The 18,025-nt window shown below is 43.6% G+C and overlaps 1 protein-coding gene across 3 annotated transcripts in view; it reads left to right on the top strand.

Annotated features, from left to right (window-relative positions):
- Window positions 1-18,025, top strand: part of CCDC92 (coiled-coil domain containing 92) — a 114,968-nt gene that overhangs the window by 40,974 nt on the left and 55,969 nt on the right. For 2 of the 3 annotated variants that reach the window (XM_066979251.1, XM_066979249.1), the window contains one exon: window positions 15,146-15,209. The gene's annotated coding sequence lies outside the window, so the exon portion shown is untranslated. Of the gene's footprint in view, window positions 1-8,260; window positions 8,339-15,145; window positions 15,210-18,025 lie in introns of those variants that run through there. The other variant, XM_066979252.1, reaches the window with a different exon arrangement.

The following is an 18,025-nucleotide window of genomic DNA, read 5'->3' as shown; positions in this document are numbered from 1 at the left end:
CAGGAAAGCCACTGGGATCACAGTAGCTGGCATATTCTGCAACAGGTGATTCCGACCTTTCGTCATAACATCCAGGTGTTGTATTTTATACTATTTAGTACACTCCCATTTGAGTGGGCTAGGAAGAAATCAAGCCCTGTATGGGCATGCTTGAGCTGTGTTTCAACAAATACTTTAATTTCCTTAAACAAGTGCAGTTAGAACTCTGGCCCATTACTCCTTACTCCTGTCTGCCCTTGCTCCCCACCTGTAGAGTATAAATGGCAGCAGAGTCTGGCTCACAGGGATGTCTGATGAGAGAAATACCAGCACCGTGCAGGAGCAGCTCAGTTAAATCAAGTCACAAGATTAATTCAAGTCCCAGTATCTACAGCCTGGTCGCAGTAGGACTTCTCCATCACCTTGTGCAAGGCGTTTTTCAGTTTTCTGACAATCAACAAAAATGAGATTATACTCTAAAAAAGCTTGCCTTTCATACTGATATCTACAAAGTTCATGGTCTTCAAACAGTGTTTTTTTTTCCTAGCTGGTCTATTATCTGTGCTTTCCTAATAGAAAATTCAATATTTTCATTTTAACTTGCAAAACCATATTTATATCAAACTTTGTTTTGATTTTATAGACTCACACTACTTTTAGGGTTCTCTGTTATTCACCAAGGCTTAAAGCTTTTGGAGTCATTTCAGTAAATCAGACTTTATGGCTATTTTCATGAGATCCAATGTAACATCAGTCCAGGCTTTTGGAAAGAAATGGATTTCTGTGCTGCCAGTTAATTTGTGAAAAGATACTGCAAGGATATTCCCTCCCCATTGTGTGTTTCTTCCCCAGTAAAACTAGAGTGTTCTAACACTTTAATGTCTGCAAGAGTTTTAATATCTCTCCCCTCTTGTCTAGCAATGTTTTAGGTAAAGAACCAGATACGATACCTTTTTAACAGAAAAGGAAATAGCTTAAAAGCACTGTGATATTTTTTGGAGTGTATCCAGTTGATCTGTTGGTCTGTACTTTGACAGTTGGCTTTATTTATTGTCCATGCAGTATGTTTAAAGTATTTTATTGCTTCTGCAGTGTTAGCAGAGATCTCTGGAGAAAAGGAGGCTTGATGGGGATGTTTTGAGGTTTGTGTCCTGCAATGTGCTCTGCCTACTGAGGTTTTCATCATAAATCCTGGTGCTGTAACCCCATTCCCTAGAAATGCAGATTCCAAAGTTCTTTATCAACATCACTTGTCTTCAGTATCCTCGTGAGAAGTGTATTAGCACTGCATTTTCAGTATGGTGCTGGAGGGAGACTGACTTGTGTACAGTCTGTAAGGCATCGCAAGTGAACACAGTTTTCCCTGAAGTGATTCCTCTGGGAAGAAGCAGTCATAAGGGGGTTGGTCCTAGTATCTTAGATGCGGTTACTCCAAATGGCCACATCCTTTCAAAGCATGCTCCTGTGCTCTTCATAACCTCCTCTGAAAACTACTGTGTTCCACTACTATTTTTCATGGTCATGCGCAGTTATTCACTTCCCTATTTCTACTTCATGCTCACAGTTGCTGTCCTCTTGCACAGCAGGAAAATGACCAGCAGCTTCTTGCTTCATATGCATCACCTGCAAGACAGCCATGAAACTGTACAGTGATAGGATAGCTGCTGTCAGGAACATCTGCAGGGAACAATCACTCCTCCTCCAAGGAGACCCATCTGTATGGTTCTTGGGCAACAGATGACGTGTTTAAGGATGCGGGTCAAAGCTCAAGGGATTTAAAGGTTGTATGCCTCCCTTTCCCAAAGGTACCACAGGATCTTGGATAGAGCATTGAACGTCCCTGTCACACTTCCCCATGTGAAATGCAAGGAGTGCTTCTGCCTTTGGTCTTTTTGTCTGTTGCAGTAGTAAACTCTTCAGTGCAGGTACTCTATGGAGAGCACAGACAAATCCCGGTTGTGTTTGGGATTGATGTTACACTAGCATATAAGGAAAATGTAATGAGAAACATGACTCTTTAAAAATCACAAAATAGACCTTTGAACTCTGTTCTCCTGGTGAGGAACAAACAAAAGAATGTGATCAAGTGTGTGGTAAAAACAGTAATAAATATGTGTTTGACAACTTCTGAATCTTACTCACTTGACACCATATTGGAAAAAAATAAAAAAGCCTTTTAAACATTGCAAACACGCATGGACTAGAAGCTTTAAAACTTTTCCTGTAAATTACAGCTCCATTGTAATGCAGATTTATATTAATGTAGCTTTAGTGCTTTAAAAAACTACCTGTCCTGAAACGAAACATGTGAAATTAATCTACTCCAATTCCTTTTGTGTTATTCTCTTTACAAGCTGGAAATCTAACTTATCTGTATCTGATCAAGTGCCAATAATGATAGTCTTTAAGCAAAAACTTACCCAAATTCCTGACATGGTTTAGTTTCAGGATAACCAAGTACAGATTTTTCAGGGTATTTCTGTAACTGATTTTGTATTTGGTGTATATTTGTAAGAGATTTCTGTCATATGAGAGAGGCTAGGGTCATTCAGAGTTTGGCTTTGCACCTAAATTACTGGTGTTGGTATTTATTTCCTAGGCATTTTCTTTCAGCGGTGGGAACATTACTGACAGCCTTTTGACAAGGAGTGGGATGTGGCAAGCCTTATACCTGGACGCAAGGACATTCCCATGTCTTTGTTCTGGTGGAGGGAGAAGTGTCCGGCATTAAACTGCACATAGCGCACATCAGGGCGTGCATTAGTCAGCCCTGCCGGACAGACGTGTTATTTCCTATCCACAAGGCACAGAGGTGGCCTGTCCATGTGAAGGCAAAAAATGCAAGTCCAGATCAGAGACTGGAACTCATGATTCTGGCTATATTATTTGGCACTGAAGCAGCTTCCTGCACCTGAAATGCAGTTCAGGGCTATCCTCTACAAATGCAGATCAAAAAGATTATTATTGCACCAAAAAAACTTTCATTCTGTGTGCAGCGTGAGAGAGGTTGGTGCGTACCAGGTAGTATGGGACAAAGAGAGATCATGGCCAGAAAGGAAATCTTGTGCGACATGCACCTTTGTGATACCACAGCTGTATGAGGATTTTGCTGCGCCATTCACTCCTACCCGCGGTGGCCTGGATTCAGCATTTTGGCTGGGTGCTGTATACAGCATGTCTTCGGGTGAGTGATTCACAAGCTCCTTGAAGTCTCCAGCTAAGCCAGCAGGAGCACAGCTGTTTATACTTATATCTGCTGTTTTCTTTTTATTTGGGGTCAAGCTTTAAAATTAAACTTGCCTTGAGAAGCAGAGGGTAATGTGGGAGCCTTTCTGGTTCTGCACTTACTGGAATGGGTACAATCATTCATATTTTGCCCAATACTCAGTGATAAAGCTGAATATTTTCTAGACAGCTGCCATGTCTAATCACACTTACTTGTGTTTAAGTTTTGAAAGCTGATTCCTATTTCTGGTAAGCTTTCATGCCATCTAATGGACACAACATTATTTTAAAATTGTGGACACAGGCAGAAACACTGCTTGAAATGAGGCTGATTTTAAATCAAGGTAACTCTATTTAGAGTTAATTACGACCCCTTGAGGGGACCTGGCTTGAGAAACCCTGAGAATATTTACAAAATTGGGATGTTAGCCCAAGGAACGTTTATTGGGCTTGAAATAAGCCCACATCTTTTTCCTTTTTTTGTTTCTTTTTTTTTTTCAGTTTGAGAAGAACAAGTATAATTGAATTGGCAAAGCGTTCTCTCTGACATTGATTTTTACAACAACTTTACCTTTTAGACAAAGTCTCACATGTTATTGATTTGAAAATTCGTAGTGAATGTTTTAAGATCTGGTTTCTCTCCACTCTGGGGAAGAGAAAGAGCAACGTGCAAAATAGTACAGTGTAAAGAACAGGTCAGGAGCAGAACAGTACATAGGCCATTTTCCTGCTTTTAAATCCAGCATTTGCCTGTGTGTGTTTCCAGAGTTTGTTGTTGCTGTTGACTTATTTCTTTCTGCAACTATGACAGTTACAAAGGGGCACAAGCTACCTCTGGACTAATTTAAGTGTTTGCCCCATGCCAACACAGAGCTCCACTCTTCAGATGTCAAACAAGTCTCTTAAGTGGGGGAAAATAGCAAGTCATCTTTGGAAAATATTCTATTCCTTTTGGTTTTAATTAGCAGTGCTCAGTGATAACGAAGGATTATTATTATGTCAGCAGAAAGACCCCCACTGCCTCTTGTACCAGAGGAAACCATTTCACATCTATATGGCAGCAGACTTTCCCCAGAGACTGCTCAGCTGTTAGAGAGGGACTTACCCTGTGTTGGTCTTGAATATTTGCTACCTGTGATGCCATATACTCCCCCTGTGTTTTTTTCCATGAAGTGTTAAAATGGCACAGGACTGGACATAGAGCTGACAAGTACATTGGGCATAGAGTTTAGGTAGATGTTAGGATATGGCTCGCCTGAGCGTTATGCAGTGATTCCTAAATTTGAATTATCCGTTTTCTGAGATAACACTTCCCGTTGTAGTGAATCACTTGTGACTCTACCCTTGTGGCTTGGACCTCAGGATGAACCAACTCTGAGACTCTGTAGCCCACTCAGGCCTTCCTAAGTAACACAGTCTGAAGTTCCCTTTGCCTCCCTACTCATGATATTTGTGGTATTTTACGGCTACATTATTTTATGGTGGCAATTAAGGGAAAATTCAATGGGAAATGAGTCTGTGCATTAGAGAGGTATGACACTATGAGATAATTTCTCAATATAGTGAAAGAATTGATCAGCATATGTGGATACTAGAGTTGAAGGGGACACCCGTCCTTGCGGAAATCCCTTCAAGTTCTAAGTGCACAAAGGCAATGCCATGTACTCTCCAGGCATTTCAGGGCCCACGATGTGTGGTGTTTTGTACATATATCTCAAGTTTATTCACATTCTGAAAAGCTGTGCTAGGAATTTCTACAATCTGGCATGTAGCCTATTACAGCCACATTGCTTAAAGCACTCTGCAGCGAGCAAATTCCACCCCACTCCTGTACAATTCCTCTCTTTGTAGCTGCAGGTTCTGATGAGACATACCGGCCCCAGTCTCCTGCAGTGTTTGCTCACCCTGCATCTCTATCCTGGCAAGAGCAGGATACGGGCAAGTTCATCAGGTGTTGGTGGGTGTGTGGACCCCACCTGTATCACCTTTGCCATGGCAGAATGACCCAGCAGATGGAGAACTCATCACAGCCCTCAGATCCTTCCCTTCCTCTGCTCCTTAGGAATAGGTGACCTGGAGACCTGGTAGCCAGAACTCAAAGCTGGGAAGAAGCCAGGCCACGTTTCTTATGGGACTCTTCTCAAAGAGGAACTGCCTCAGGTGACAGTGTCTATAAGAAGTACAGTGGAAAATCAGAACATGCGCCGAGAAGAAAGAGAAGAACGGAGTGCTCCAGCCTCCCTAATCCACACATCTACCCAGACGCCCAGAAGTTAAGCCAAGTCCAAAGGGCTGCAGTGTTTTTTTAAGCTGAATATTTCTTCTCACTGGGGACCAAGATAATTAATTGCTTCAGCAAAGAATGACATGTACCACACCATATTGCTTGCAGAAGTTGCTGATGCCCAGAAGCAAAGATAATACTACATTCCCTCTATTCTCCAGCCTCTCCCCTGAGAATTCAAATCAGTAACAACCCATTAGATCTCAATGCTGCTTCCAAGAAATGTGGCTAAAACAGCATTTCTTTGGAGGTAACAAAAATAAATGGGACTCAAAAGAAAAGCAATTCACCTATGAAACTCTGAGAGTTCCAAACATCAGCATATCTCAGCTTTCTTGGGATTTTTTTATTTTTATTCTGCATTTTCTAAATGGCATTGATTCAGTCCCTGTAGATGGGCCGTGACGGCGCACATCTGGTTTTATGGTTAAGGAAATAGCTGATTGAATCAATACACTCAACACAGCTGACTGGAGTAAATAAAAGAGGATTTGAAGGAAGCCTTGTTTTCCCCTCGATGGGTAAGTCCGCTGTCAGTGCTGCTGCAGTTGCCCTGGAGTCAGTGGAGTGACACGAAGAGGGAAGAGTGGCCGTTGTATTTCTTCATGAACTGAGCTTGCTTGTTCTCTGTCCATCATAACTTTAGTTTTGGGAGAACTTTGCTCTTAAAAAGCAGCAGCCACTTATTCCTTCAATAAAAGCAAAAGCCAGCCAGCAGTCTGGGCCCTCTGCAGGAAAGTGAGACTGACCCACTGGGTAAATGATTTCCATTGCTGGATTCCGTGATCACGCCTAATTATTCTGCGTGGAGCAGTTATCAAACATGAGCTGCTTTGTTCTCACAAGCCCATGGGAAGAGATGGGGAAATGGTAGGAGAAAGCATTGTATCCCAAAGGGAGACCATCAGGGTGTAGCACTAGGAAGTCTTGGGGGTTCAAACCTGGCAGCAAATCCAGCCTCAGAGTAAATGAACCACAAAACTCCTGTGGAGCCCCAGAGTTTCAGCTCTGGAGGTCACAGGTTCATGTTTCTCTGCTTCAGCCTCTCGGGTACGATGCAACTCTAAAAATTCTCTGTGGGGCCATTTAAAAAAAAAAAAAGTCCCCATCACCTTTGCAGTGATAGGGCAGCCAGAGAGCGGCACCAGAACAGTTAGTGGGAACCCACGATGAACCTGACCTGCCAGGGTGATCCCTTGGGTGGGCAAAGCGCTACAAGCAGCAGCTCGCTGCTCCCTGTGCTTGCCAGGTGCATATCACATTCCCACAGAGCAACTGGCTGGCTGTAACCATTCCAGCAACTTTTCCTTAAGATGATAATTGAAGGTAAGACACAGACCCTTAAAAAAATATCAGTTTTATTTTGTTGTCTTTGTTCTCCTCGCTGAGACCATACACAGAGTCTTTCAGACCCCTGCTTTCTTTCAAAGCCTGTATCAATCACAGCTGTAAAGTTATTGTCCTAGGAGTGGTTTTTCCCAGGCAGTGGGAAAGTTATTTTCTTAGGCACCTCATTGTCACTTCATATTCTTGGGAACTACTTAAGAGCAGGATCTGTTAGCTTTATGACAAATCCCTTTATTTACATGGAGGGATGGCAGATTTCATTTTATCCCCTTAAAACATTGCGTGCAGAGTGTTTCAGGAACAGACCTGCAAACATAAATGCTGGGGCAAGGTTTGCTCCGAGCCATCCCTGGGGCTGTTCATCTCCCAGCTTTCACTGCTGCAGCCCAGATCACTTCCTACAGATACAACCTGCCCCTTGCACCTTGGGTTTAATCTTCTGTCTCTGCTGCAGCCAGGTCACTGTCTCCCTGTAAAGCCCAAGCAAAGACAGGGTAGATGTTTAATTTGTAATACCTAGGAGCTGTTGATGCTCCATGGCCCTGAACCAGCAGCACGGCTGGCCCCAATTACCTAAATTCGACCTCTCCAGAAAGGTCGCTTGAACAGCCTCTCATAGGCAGTTCTACTGTAAAGGCAGGGGCTTCCTCATCTGAACAACTACACTCCACTTACAAAGAGCATACGGAAAAACACCGACACAACTTGGTTTGGACTTGCAGTGATATCTCCAGCCTTCATTTCTACCTGTTATTTGAAGTCTATGTCACCTGAAGCCCTTGGCTGCACCCCAGCAAAGAAAGCATCACCTGCCTGCCCCAGGCAGCTCAGCTCCACCCCAAGGGTGCAACTCCTGCAGGTGCGAAGCAAAGGTGTCACACGGGAGTTCGTTCCTGAGCAGAAGGTACTCGGCCACGTGGTGTTTATTTAAAAACTTGAGTTTGAAGGGGGGTCTCTTCAGTGCTTCTCAGTGCTTAGGGGGTGATAGAGATAATCTGAAGTCCTAGCAGAAGACAAGCTGGTGCCCTGTGGTTGGCTCTGGTAAGAGTCCCATTGGAACCTGTATTACTTGGTACTGGGCTGCTTTCTGTAAGCTCCGCCAAGCTGTATAGGCTGGATTTAACCTGACTCCATCTTTGGGCCTGTGAGAGGGGCAAATCATGTTCTTAAAATGCATCATAAACTCCAGAAATAATGGAACTGACAAGTTAAAAAAAGAAAAGATGTGCCTGAGTGTTGGGTTGCCATTCTTTTGAAGGAGCTAGGATTGTATGCAGCTGTGCAGTTTACTGTGTGATAGCTGAGAAAACATACAGCTGAGTTCAAGTATTTTAGTAAGTATTTAGTAATACCTCTCTCTCCCCTAGAAAATGCTTGGTGCTGGGAAGACCTGTGGAGGAAAGGTCTAACAGATTTGCATGACAGAGAGTAGTGCTCCCTTGGTAAGGGAACTTACCAAAGAAAGGGTGAAGGGGGTCCTCACTGTGGCCAATTTTGGTTAAGGTTAGTCTGTGTTTCCTATGGCTTTTTTGCTACTGAGTTTGTTCTCTATGTCTCTGTTCAGAGCTTTTGGCGCAGTATTCAGAGAGTGTATCTGCTATTAAATTGTGGAAATTGTATTTCTGAGTGACTACTAAGAAGGGACAAGGAAGGAGGTTTCTAAGCTCTGGTAGTATTTCAGTGCGTGATCTGGAGCAAAACAGGCTGCCTCTCCTCACTTCGATTGATTGCTCTTGAATAAAGTGGACTCTTAATGCCTGCCTGCCCGGAGGGACATTAAAAAAAATGTAAAAAGTATTTGTAAATTAAAATGCTTGAATGAAAGGCTCTGGTATGTGTAATTGTAGAGTATCACATTAAGTAGGAAGGAAAACTGTCTGGGGAGTTCCTGGCATTACACGAAGCCTAGCTTGTCTCACTTAAATAGATTTAATAAGCTCTGCTGGAATTGAAGAAAGGTTGCATTTAAGCATATGTATTTGAATTTACATAAGCATGTATCAAAGAAAAAATAATCCATACTCTTGGTTACTTCAGTCTAGTTTTTGATAGTTAATACTTCATCCCTTCCAGCATATCATAAAGTTCCTTTTCATGGTCTCAGAACATATGAAACTGAGCAAAAGAACCTGTGCTTGTTACTCTCTGTGACTGTCTGGAGGCTCAAGGTAGTGCTCTGACTGTGTTTAATTGTTTTTTCCATGTTTATGTTGCATCTGACACTCCAATACCCTTAGAAAGATGAACAACAAAGCCTAACAGGATAGTGACACCATACTGGCTCTTACCTTTCAGGACAAAGCAGTGACCATGAAGGCAGAGGAGACTGCTGTTGTGGGAATAGGTGACTGTGCAGTGGTTGGTACGAGACTGATCAACCATCTTGCCCCTTTGAGCTGCATTTAAGCTCTTTATATGAATGAGAGCAGAAGATGTGTGCTATGTACTGAAAGGAGCGGGAGGTTCAGTCCAGCAGCCCTGTCCTGGCTGGATTTAAACTGCTGGTGAATGGTGCGTAGCTAGGTCTTGCATGTTGACCTACCTGAATTAGTGCATACCCCTGAGAAAGGAAGATACTGTTCTCTTGCTCTCTCTGGGAAGTAATACGAGGCCAATAATTTAATCGTCCTGTCTCTCAGTTTCCCAGTTGGTAAAAGGGGACTCATCCTGCTCCCCTCTACCTTTGCATAAAGCTTTATCTGTCCTGACAGGGAGTATTATGCTCCAAGAGTCAACCTTTAACACAGCCAGCTTGTACATCTTGGGTTACGTGGTCTCATCCTGAAAGCTATGAAGAGCCCTTGGCAGTTGCAGCCAGAACTTAAAGGGCAGCCTGTGGTCAGAAACAAGAGCGTGTTTTGTTAATACAAGCTACGCCCAACTCTGCCAGCTGTTTCCAGACTTTAGCAAGTGTTTCCTTCTCAAATAGAGAGAATGGTTGATGGGAGCTGGACCAGATACAGCCATTCTAGTTAATAGTCCAGAGTTACACCCACAGAGAAGTTGAAAAAGATGCTAGATGTCTCCAAAGCAGTATGTACCAAGCTGCCAGATGTTTAGGATCCCTTAAGTCATCTAACAGGCCTTCTCAAGGCAATGTTACTCTTGAGTATCATAGCTCTCCTGAAAAAGCATTCAAGTGAGCTAATTTTAGCTTTGAATTGTGAGATTTTCTCCAACAGAAGATGTCCCTCAGGACATCAGGGTAGATTTTATTTCCAAAACCTTGCCTTTGTATATTTTAAACGGATCATCTGGATGAAGTTCTAATGGCCAGTTCAGACTGTCTGATTTATAGCAACAGCTGTTCACCTTTGTAGATGGGGAGATTCATGGAGAGACAAAACACATTTATGAACTTGATATTCCACACCAAGGGTCAGTTTTCTTGCCTTGTTTTTACACAGGTGTAAATCCAGATAGGCTGCTGTGAAGTCAATGAAATTGTTCCGTCAAAGGCATGGAAATCAGAGTTCCAGGAAATGGCAGATCAGTTATTTTTTTCTCCAGTAGACTGAATGTTAGAACCCACAGCAGTTGGAGGTGATTAGGGTTGAGAAATGTAGTGATAGGCTAAGTAGCGATAGGCTGTTCCTGCTGAGTGATGGGGAAAAATGCTGATTCTTTCATGATGGCTGGTTCATATGGCTGTAAGAGATGGCAATTGGAGAGCCCAAAATTAAGAAGTAGAAAAATGAAAGAAGAATAACAGGGGAGATATCTTGGATGCCCTGTTGTAGTTCTGTAATGTTTTAATCCCTCTGTTTCAAAAGGTAGAGTTCCTACAGCTGAAACTTTCTGCACACATTTACTTAATAGTTGATCCTTCCAAATAAAATTCTTCATCTTCAAAGCTTTTATTATTTTATTTACTTTTTTTCCTCCCCCAAAAGAAGAGCGCTTCTCTATGACGCTATCTTGCTTTGGTTGAGCAGATACTTTTTGCTTTAAAAATGATAAATGTTTTGACAAAAAAAAAAAAAAGTGAAGTGCCTGCAGATCCTATACGAGCTCCAACCCAAACTTATCTTTGGTGACTTGGTTATTCTTTCCTAAGACAAAGTGTTGCCGGAGCATTAGAAGCGAAATGAAGAATCGAGGCCATATAACCTTATTATTACCAAACCCGCTGTATTTCACACATTCACACTCGTTTCACTTCCAGCTACTCAATCTACCTCTGTGTTTTCCATAAAATCCTCTCAGAGATGAGCTGTTGATGCCAGCTGTGACCTAAAACGCTGTGACGATTAAGTGTCCTCCGTACTCCACCAAATGGAATAAATAACGCTATTAATTCAGTATGCAATTGTCTGGCTTCCTACACTGAGCTCAATAGTTAATATAACGTAATGGAGCTTCAGTTCCAGCTACTGGATGCCTTCCCTTAAATTGCCTCTTCAGTCATCAGGCTGAAATAGGTTTCCTTAAAATATTGTTCCACCTGAAGTGCAGAGAGGAAATTCCCCACTAAAACCGAGGCAGAGATTAGACATGAGCAACTGTTTTGGGCTCCCAGGGGAGGCTTCCAGTGCTCCAGACCATGTCAGGAGCACAGGTGTGGAGTTTTTGTGGGTTTTTTTTGCCATGTTGACATCATGTCATAACTGTGGTAGCTCAGGCTTGCTTCTTCACACGTGTAAAGTGTTGTTGATCGTTCAGTTTGCACTGGCCACATGGTCCTGAGCAGAGGAACAAGGACAGAAGGTGCCTGAACACCACTGACATTAATGTAATCTCCCAGGGGATCTGCTAGACGTGCTGCTGTTGCTTTGGATGGACATTTGTCTGGCACAGTTATGACGTGCAATCAAAAATGGGAGTTCAATAAGAGACCTGGGACTCTGCCCAAACAAAAATCAACGGGATGAATTCACCCTGGTACCTTTTAAGCAGTCTGGATACAAAGCAAATTGGTCAGAGCTGGCTGCTGCGTGCCAAAACCTGCAGCTTTATTCATCTAAAATATTCCAGCACAAGAAAAGGTAATTCAGGACTATTCTCTGCTTTGTCTGGCTCAGATCTTAAACTCCTGAGGGCAGGGGCTGCCTTGCAGTTCCTGCCACTGGGGCCTTACTGATGATCCAGCCCATTCAGTGCAGTGATAATGGAAAACGAGCTCTTTGCAGTAGTTTTGTCTTGTTCTCTAGGTCTGGGCAACAGGAGGTCATCCTGTGTAAGGTTTCAGAGATTTGGCTCACAAAACACCTGATGATGGAGTTTTATAGCCAATTTTACTGCTAGTGAATTGCTGTTAGCGGAGAGCTGATCTGAATACAAGGATATGTGGAAAACACCGTTTATATCACCTGGCAAATATATCCTGGAACTTCTCAGCCAATCCAGGGATAGAGAAAGGATGAAGTGCGTGATCTTCCTGGCCAATCACAAGTATTTTACTGGAAAGCTTTGAAATTCCAACTAAAAATCACAGAGTGAAAGGCCTTTAAAAATGCCAGGAAGTTATTTTCAGAGTTGACCTGGATTTGCACAGAACGAGTAATGCAAAGGTGAAAACAGCTGGAGCTGTATGTGGGAAGAGAACAGCATCTGAAGGTTTCTCAAGGGGATTTTGTTTTTCTTTAATGTGGGAGGTGAATGAGATATTGTTGCCTCAGTTATCTGATGAACAAAGAAGGAAAGCATGAAACTGGTAGCTGGTGAGACAACCAGGTCCAGTGTCTGCTGGCATAAGCATGGTTCAAACCACTTGGCCTCCTGCAGAAAAGGATTTTGCCACTGGTTATCCTGGACCAGGCCGTGACATGAACTCTCCTGTGTCAAAACGCAACTGAATTGCTTTTCTCTGTTTGACACCCAGGTCTTTGCTGTAAATGCAAATTTGTTCTTAACATGATTCTGCCAGAACTTTGCAAGGCTATTTTAAATATCCTAGATTAGGTTCTAAACTCAGAGAAAGGAGATCTGAGATGTGCAGTTCTTCCATATCGTCTTATATATGCCACAGATGATGTTAGGAAGCTAGCAGATTGGTACCAGGAGCCTGATCAGCCCTTGATTGTAATTTAGATACGTGGAGAAGTTGAGTTCCACTTCCTGGAAGGAATTTTTCCTTTCTGCCTCACAGTTTCTAAACGTGCAACATCTTGCCATGGGTTTTCAAACTGCTGGGTTACGCAAATGCTTGTTCCAAGTGTGTTAGGAGATAGCATTGGTGGTTTTCGGTTTGGGGTTTGTTTATTTGTTTTGGGGGGGAGCTGGGGTGCTGGGGGTTGGCTGTTCCATCAAGTGAAACAGTTCTGGGGAAAGTGTTTTTTTTCTAGCTGCACCAGAAATTGTTTCCTGCTGCTGTACCATAATATACCTTAACGGCATCGTTCTCTCCAAAGTAGCTTTGTGCTGCTGGTCTCTAAAATTACAAGAAAGCCCACTTTGCAGCCACCACTAATAGGGTACAGAAATCCCTCAGCATTTCAGGCCAGGGCATGCCTAGGAAGTGTAAGCAGGATGCAGCATTCCTTGTGCATGGCTTGTTCCTAGGTTGGACTCGGGGGAAGCATCCATCATACCCATCATTACTGCCAGCTTTCCACTTCAGTCCCTCTTGTGTCCCCCTCTCCTCTGCTGTCTGCATTCATAGTCCCAAAATGCAGCCAGGGTCAGAATCGTTCCAGAATTACAATGTGTTCTTGTGTTGTTTTGGATGGGAGGTGGTAGAACGGTGCCACATTTTCCCCAGATATTGAGACCCCACCACCACGCCCCAGCAGCAGTACTGTATTTAGGAACACTCTCTCCACAAGGGCTAATCTGCTCTCTTCATCCACCCTCTAACTTGATCCTATATCCAGGCTCTTAAGAAGAAGAAAAAAGATACAAGACTGAAAGCTGCTATTTTTAAACCCTGCCTTTGGCTCTCTTTGCAGCACTCTGCTTTCCTCCCTGTGATTCAAACAGTGTTCTTTTGAGAACTAGGCACCAGGGCCCTGCGGTTTCCTGGTACTTGGAACATAAAATCTCCTAATTCTTCTCTCGCAGCAAGCTTCAGAGGCTGGGGAGTGATTGATATTTTCTGTCGCTTCATTAATAGTCACGGCACAGTAGTTTTCTAATCTGTTTTTGCACTACTTTTTATTTTGAATAATTTGTCTTTCAAAATTTCTCAGCCCTCTGCGTCACACAAAACCAATGCTGTTTGCTCCCCTCCTGCCTTTTAACCTCTGGGCTGGGACCTTCAGGAGCTGGTTAGGTAGAGCTGTCTGAGGGAAGCCAGGGGACCTGCTTCATGGAGCTTCCTCATATTTGTTTAAACCAGCTTGGCAAATACACTCTGGGTACGTCCTGCACTGGTCTATTACTGGGATAAATTGGGAGTAAGGAAAAGTCTCCCCTTACTGCTTTGCTGACAGATACTCCATAGATCCTGGTAAGCGTTGCAATGCTGCCTGCAAGTATAGAAGGTAAAAGATATGCCATGCCCTAGAGAACCTGCAGTCTCTGCAGGCAAAGGGGAAGAGATGTGAAGGCAGAAGTTGTTGAGTCTCAGACATTGCTACAGCCACCATCAGTCGCTGTCTGCAGTCTTCTGTGACTGAAACAACCTGCCTCTCCCATGGAGGGCACCAGGACTGATCTACTGAGTAACCAGTGTGAAGCGTCTGCAAGGCCTCTGCTGGTTCTCCATGCCTCTTGTACGCCTCCTCCATCAGTAAACTCATGGTTTCCTGGACTAGAAAACCTGGATGCCAGGTCTGTTTCTGGTGGTAAATGGGATGCGCAGGGCACGGGAACAAAGCAGATCCCTGACAGAGAAACAGGCCAGGGAAAACCTGGGATGTCTCCTGCTGGCCATGCCCTTCACTGCTGCATCTCCAGGAATGAAGCTGTCCAGGATAAAGGCAGGAAGCTGCAGTGGGACCCATTTGCCAAGCGGTTTGGACATCATCACATGTGATAGGGGAAAAGCAGGACAAGAGCTAGCTGCTGTGAAGTTGTGAGCCAGCTCCTCACTACCACACTCTTTGAGCTGCATCTCCTCGTTGCCTTTTAAACACCTGGAACCTTTACCTGTAAATAAGCTCGCTTCCCTGGTTAAACAACTCACTGTGCTGCTGAGACTCTCTGGCATGTCTGCAGTAATCCTGAACTCCTTGTAAATTGTTTTTCATTCAACCCAACTTGCAAAAACGCAGACAAGCGGTAGTCTAAACACCCAAAGAGTCTGTATTTGCTTTGTGCCTTATGTGATCCAGCATACTCTGCTCCCCTGTGATTTAAAACAATGTGTCTTTGTGCTTATCTTCTGGGCTTGGCAAGGCAGTTTTTACCTCTTAGTTTTTGTCTCAACAGGAAAAATTGCTGTCTAACTGATCCTTTGTGGACTTCCGACTGAAACCACCCAGTACAACATATGGTAAGTCATTCAACTCTTTTTAAACTCAGAGCCCCAACTACAGCTATTTATGGGTGGAAATTGGAATATCAGTAGTTTCTTTTTAGTTACAAGGGTAATGAATTCTGGCTCATGTTATTATGACAACTCAGTTTGGGTTTCTCCAACCTTTCCTTACATTACAATGCCTTTGACTTTACATTTGTTGCTCCTGGTGCCTGCCACAACAGCTTAGCGCTGTGGAATGTCAGCAAGGGAAGAATTTCAGCCACACTCCCTTTGCTCCAAAATACGCAGCCCCTTAATTACTTATGCTAAAGAACAAGGCTTGTTCCCTGATGTTACATGCGGCAACAGCTTGTGAGGAGGTAGCTTTGGGTGATCCTATATGTTACGGGCCTGATGGATCCATTCTTACATCATCCTCTGAAGAAAAAAGGGATGAGATGGTAGATAAAGGAGTCTGACTTATTTGAAATGACTTGAAGTTCTGTTGACTCAAGCCATCTACAGTTGACTGATGCCTGCAGGAGAGAATAGTTGGAATTTATTACAACCTCAACACATGTGAGAGAGGCAGCGTAGAGTGCTGGAAAGAAGCTGTGCTGGCAATCTCCAGGATAGAGTGGAGAGGAAGACTGGTATTGCTACACCAGCATATTTGTATCACTGCACTTATGCAGCTTTCAGACCCAGCCTGTGGTATTCCTGTGTGACAGGCTGTTATACCACCACTGAGAGCACTTGTGTGCCTAAATTTCAGCACAGGTTTAAGTACTAAAACTTTTTGTAGTTTTTTTGGGTCATATGAATTTGCTCTGTGTATCTTCCTATGGAATCCTGAAAGTGGTTGCCACACAGTACGGAGGTTACATGGAAGCTGTGTAGACACTGAGAGATGAAACGGTTTCTGTGCTTGGGAGGCTGACCCACCTTCTTTTCCAATTAGCTGCTTTCGGGCCGCTTTTAGGAGGAGGCTTCTAGTTTTGCACTTCCATTGACAAAGAAGGTCCTCAGCCTGTTGGACTGTTCGTGCAGCACCTCCTGCTAGCACTGAATGCACCGTGCATGTTATGCAAATGTTTGTTATTACTTCCAGATACAAGCTCTTCTTGTGTTTCCTTTGTGGTTAATGCAGCCCATCTGTAGTTTAAAAAAAAAGTAATGTTCAACTCTTCCTCTTGGTATTTTGTGTAGTGCTGCACTCAGGTGACCACTGTAAATGTGTTGCTCTCACTCTCCACCTGCTTTTTCCCAAGTCTAGATTTTTGGGGTTTCTTAGATGTTCCAAGGCGCGCCTGCTCTGTCAAGGGTTTTGTGTTGGGGGGTGGGAAGAAGGAATGAGTATAGGAGGCTTGAGGCCAGTGAGCAGTATGGGGGCTCAACCCCATCTTACAGGCAGCAGGGTGGCTTGGAGCTCCCTGGACTTCAAGGGCCACCTGCTGCAAGGAGACACGAGGAATTCTGGGCCAAGTGAAGTGAGGAACGCTCACTTCCAAGGAGTCCTGTTGTGTTATACTGCACTAAAATGCATCCATGTGTCCATTCAACAGCCATCTCTCCAAATTCCTCCTTGCTGCAGCCAAGTACATATTTAGAGGGAGGTGTTCAAACGCAGCTATTCTGCCTGATAGTTTTCCCTGTTTTCATACAACCCCTTGCAGGAATGACTCTAAGAAATGGATTGTTCTTCGCCCCAGGCTTCCTTATACAGTGAGGAGCTGTAAGGATTAATGTCAGCAGGGTTTGACTGAGGGTGGAGTGGATTAATTCCTTGTTATGTGGCATTTATTGTTGGCATAACAACAGAGTTATGTGGGGTCACTGTTGCAGGAAATACGTGGTACCGCTGGTTCAGTCAGTTGCTGCTGTTCTTCTAATGGTCATGAATGACTCTTGGGCTTATAATTGACAAGGGCTGGGAACAGGGAACAGAACAGGGAAACCTGAATGGAGAAAGTGGAAACACTGAACAGTATCTGCAGCAAGGACATGTCTCCCATAACAAACCAAGAGAGAACAGGCATGGGGCCTGCTTCTGCTGAACTCAATGCCAGTGTTTCTTGCAGGCGTTGCTTTGGCCCTGTATGCTGATACAAGCCATATTCTGGTACCATTCATAGCAAAGAATGGTAGAATTTTGAAGATCCCTCGTTTTTCTGCATTTCAAAACACAGCTAAGATATTTTAGTGAAGCTGTTCCTTTGTGCTTGAGTAAGAGAATTTAAAAAAAAAAAAAAAAAAAGAAAATTCTCCCTCCCTATCTTTTTTTTTAAGGGTCATACTCTGCCAGGACAGCATTTAGCCTTATATGTTGAACCCACTACCATCAAACATGAGCTGTCTCTTAAAAGCAGAGTGTGGAATTATCAGAGACAAAACAAGACTCAGACATTGGCAAGGAAGAGCTCTCCATGCCTGACTGAGCTAACATTTCCTAATTGCAACCAGAGAGCTTACTCTGTACAAAAGTTTAAAGACTTCACCTTTCTTCCCCAAATAATAATAGTTTGCCCCTATGATAAACTGTTTCCCTCATTGTTTGTTCTTCAGGGTAATTAAGTTACCGAATAGCAGCATTCAAAATTTATTTTCACTTTTTTTTGATGCTACTATTTGAGTTCTGTAGCCATCCAGCGCTTGGGTTAACCCAGCAGAGGTGGTCAGGACTCTGCAGTGCTGAGAGGCCAGGAAAGGGAGGTTACCCCGGCAGGGATTTGCCTTTAACCTGTGGCCTTCATCTCTTCTGTTGGGTTTTGACTCCCACACCCAAGGAAATGTGCACTGGAGCCCAGACTGGTTTGCACTTGGGACAAAACCTTCCCTCTAACTTTCAC

This window comes from Anser cygnoides, chromosome 17 (assembly GCF_040182565.1).
Source record: "Anser cygnoides isolate HZ-2024a breed goose chromosome 17, Taihu_goose_T2T_genome, whole genome shotgun sequence".
Lineage (NCBI taxonomy): Eukaryota > Metazoa > Chordata > Aves > Anseriformes > Anatidae > Anser > Anser cygnoides.
The sequence above is the reverse complement of the archived record's forward strand: the minus strand, read 5'-3'. Positions and strand labels throughout refer to the sequence as shown.